This window comes from Syngnathus typhle, linkage group LG16, assembly GCF_033458585.1.
Source record: "Syngnathus typhle isolate RoL2023-S1 ecotype Sweden linkage group LG16, RoL_Styp_1.0, whole genome shotgun sequence".
NCBI lineage: Eukaryota > Metazoa > Chordata > Actinopteri > Syngnathiformes > Syngnathidae > Syngnathus > Syngnathus typhle.
The window spans coordinates 4,066,366-4,070,807 of record NC_083753.1 but is presented as its reverse complement, the minus strand read 5'-3'; positions in this window follow the sequence as shown (position 1 = coordinate 4,070,807).

Here is a 4,442-nt window from a genome sequence, read left to right as displayed (position 1 = left end):
CGACCTTCAAAATAAATCATCCTACCTCAAATCAAAGCATGGCTGAATAACATAAATAACATGGAGAATTCTTAACACAAACTGTAAATATGTTTTTAGAAAACTTTTATTATTATACATTTTTTTATAACAAAGTAGAAGTGTACATACTGTAAATATGTTCTTAGAACTATTTTTTTATTATTATTATAACAATTTTCTATAACAAGGTACAACACTGTAAATATGTTTTTAGAACTCTTATTATAATAACTTTTTTTTTTTTTAAAGTAAAGGGAAATGTGCTTTCAGCAGTTTGCAAACATATTTTGTTAAGGCAGCGTTAGACTTATAATCATATCAACATCATTTTCAGTAGTGTCCTTGTATGGTGATTAATAAGTGGAAAGGAATGTGCAGGCTACACTAATTGGTTTTATTCAAAGTATTGTGGAACAGGATGTCCAGAAAGGGAGGATATCTCAAGGCCGATGGGGAACGCGAAAAACAACTCGTCTTTGTGGTCCAGACACCTGTGCTGAGCAGGGGAAAACCCAAACGAGGAGGAGATGACCATCGACCATCGACCAATCACCACACAATAATTTGCATGCTTGAATATTCATATTGTGTTTCTTTAAAACTGGGCAACCTGGAAGAATGTCTTGTCTTTCTGGTCACGAAGGCACACGAGTTTTTGTGTTAAGGACCCAAGGCCCAGGCGCCTGTATTAGCTTGCTTTGTCAGGATTAAACAATTGGTAAATTCGGCCTAATTGATCTACTGGTCTTCTCTTTGACAGAACGAACTCGCAAAATTGTTAGGTGCGCCAGTGTGTGGATTAGAACATAGCAATTCTTGTGTTAAGTGTTGATCACAATTTGGAGTCAGATCAATAGCTAAAATCCGTATCCTAACAAAAGGTACAAGTGTACGCACTGCAATTGTGTGGGCACTCCTTGCCTTCTGCTGGCGTGTGGGCAAGTTTTGTGCCATAATTTCTCAATTTAGAAGTTTTATTTTGACTTCTACCATTTTTTTCCGTGTATAGTGCGCAAAATGTAACTAATTTATTGCCCTAAAATCTGGGGTGCGCATTATACATGGGTACAAAAAAATTCTTTTTTTTTTTTTTTTTAATTCTTTTTTTTTTTTTTTTTTTAAGTCCCAATGATCGTCACACACGCAGGGAGGCAATGGGTCCCATTTTTATAGTCTTTGGTATGGTCTTAACTAGGCTGGATGTAATTTTTTTGTTGGCGTTGATTTCTCCGACTGCCCATAAACGCACCACCGCGCTCCGTGCGCGCACGGGACAGCAAACGAGCAGGTGATCGAGCAAGCGTCTGATACGAGAGCATTGCGGTCGCATGGAGCGTGTTTGAAGTGAACAGCAGAGAAGAAAGGAACAAGGCAAAGTGTTGTGAAATAAAATGCACAGAACGGATGCGCAAGACACGTCAGCTATATAAAGAGCGAGAGTTGTTTTCTTCCTATTAGTTTCAATTCACAGTTTAATTAGCAGTTTCAATCAGCAAATAACAAAATGCGTATTACAGGTAATATTTTATTTCACAACACTTTGCCTTGTTCCTTTGGTCTCTGCTGTTCATCCTAAAACACAAAGGCGCTCTTTAAGCAATGCGACAGTGAGCGCCCGGCGCGCTGCGGTTGCGCAACCGCACCAAATTAAGCTCCCTGCGCAGTGCGCACTGAGGTCCACTTAAATTTTAGAAAGTACATCAGGACTTTAAAAATATCTTCTAAATTTCAGCGACGGCTCTGTCACAATAATCGACCAGCGCGGTGCAGTTGGGCGGTCGGCGGCACGCTACGGTTGAGCGTTCTCTCTCGCACTCTCTCTCTCGCTCTCTCTCGCTCTCGCACACACGCGCACACACGCACACGCGCACACACGCAAACCGGATATCATACGGAGGCCGCCATTACAGATGCACAGAACGGATGCGCAAGACACGTCAGCTATATAAAGAGCGAGAGTTCAGTTCTCTACCTAAATCCGTATTACAGGTAATATTTTATTTCACAACACTTTGCCTTGTTCCTTTCGTCTCTGCTGTTCACTTCAAACACGCTCCATGCGACCGCAATGCTCTCGTATCAGATAAGGCTTGCTCGATCACCTGCTCGTTTGTTGTCCCGTGCGCGCACGGAGCGCGGTGGTGCGTTTACGGGCAGTCGGAGAAATCAACGCCAACAAAAAAAATTACATCCAGCCTAGTTAAGACCATACCAAAGACTATAAAAATGGGACCCATTGCCTCCCTGCGTGTGTGACGATCATTGGGACTTAAAAAAAAAAAAATTTAAAAAAATCATAAAAATTGGGTGCGTATTATACATGGGTACAGGCTTTTTTCCAGCATCAGCATGCCATTTTTAGGGTGCGTATTATACATGGGGGCGCACCATACACGGAAAAAAACGGTAATACTTTTTTCTACAAAATTCAATAGATGACTCCCCAAGAGCAAGAATGCCACTGCATTTAAATTGTTTTTTTTGGCGGGAAATTACACTTCCGGTATCGATATCGGATCGAATATCGGGTATTTTGGGTAGGAAATACTTGGTATCGGATCGATTCCAAAATCATTGGTATCGCCCATCCCTATTACCGTTCTTTTCCGTGTATAGTGCGCAAAATTTAACTAATTTATTGTCCTAAAATCTGGGGTGCGCATTATACATGGGTACAAAAAAAAAAAAATATATATATATTTTTTTTAATTTTTTTATTTTTATTTTTTAAAGTCCCAATGATCGTCACACACGCAGGGAGGCAATGGGTCCCATTTTTATAGTCTTTGGTATGGTCTTAACTAGGCTGGATGTAATTTTTTTTTGTTGGCGTTGATTTCTCCGACTGCCCGTAAACGCACCACCGCGCTTCGTGCGCGCACGGGACAGCAAATGAGCAGGTGATCGAGCAAGCCTTGTCTGATACGAGAGCATTGCGGTCGCATGGAGCGTGTTTGAAGTGAACAGCAGAGAAGAAAGGCAAAGCGTTGTGAAATAAAATGCACAGAACGGATGCGCAAGACACGTCAGCTATATAAAGAGCGAGAGTTGTTTTCTTCCTATTAGTTTCAATTCACAGTTTAATTAGCAGTTTCAATCAGCAAATAACAAAATGCGTATTACAGGTAATATTTTATTTCACAACACTTTGCCTTGTTCCTTTGGTCTCTGCTGTTCATCCTAAAACACAAATGCGCTCTTTAAGCAATGCGACAGTGAGCGCCCGGCGCGCTGCGGTTGCGCGACCGCACCAAATTAAGCTCCCTGCGCAGTGCGCACTGAGGTCCACTTAAATTCTAGAAAGTACATCAGGACTTTAAAAATATCTTCTAAATTTCAGCGACGGCTCTGTCACAATAATCGACCAGCCCGGTGCAGTTGGGCGGTCGGCGGCGCGCTACGGTTGAGCGTTCTCTCGCGCGCTCTCTCTCTCGCTCTCTCTCGCTCTCGCACACACGCAAACCGGATATCATACGGAGGCCGCCATTACAGATGCGCAGAACGGATGAGCAAGACACGTCAGCTATATAAAGAGCGAGAGTTCAGTTCTCTACCTAAATCCGTATTACAGGTAATATTTTATTTCACAACACTTTGCCTTGTTCCTTTCTTCTCTGCTGTTCACTTCAAACACGCTCCATGCGCACGGAGCGCGGTGGTGCGTTTACGGGCAGTCGGAGAAATCAACGCCAACAAAAAAAATTACATCCAGCCTAGTTAAGACCATACCAAAGACTATAAAAATGGGACCCATTGCCTCCCTGCGTGTGTGACGATCATTGGGACTTAAAAAAAAAAAAAAAAATTAATTAAATTTTTTTTTAAAAAAATTCATAGAAATTGGGTGCGTATTATACATGGGTACAAGCTTTTTTCCAGCATCAGCATGCCATTTTTAGGGGTGCGTACTATACATGGGGGCGCACTATACACGGAAAAAAACGGTATCTGACTCTTCAGATATGAATGAAAGGCAGAATTTGTGTTTTTAGAGTTGTTCACATTTGCCTGAGTGACTCATATTTGGTTATTTTGTCATTTGAAAAATAAATACAATTGTGACAATGAAAAAAGTTTTATAACAGTGTGCATGACATTTTTGTAGTTAAAAAATGTCTGAAAAAACTATTGGCCCCGGGCCCCTTCACTTTCTCAAATCTGGCCCTCCTTGCAAAAAGTTTGGACACCCCTGGTCTAAAGGGACTCACCTTGCCTGTGCTCTTCCCTCCTTTTAAGATCAGCATTGATTTCGCTCACCATCTTCTTGTCTGCCTCCACCTGGACTTGCAGAGAGTCCAAAACCTGTCTCTGCTTCTCTGCCACCTCTTCACTGTTCCTTAGGCGGGTCTCAATAGTCTGGAGGGTGTTGTGCTGATCCACCGAAGCTGCCTGTAGACTGAGGACCAGCATCCGGTCCACAT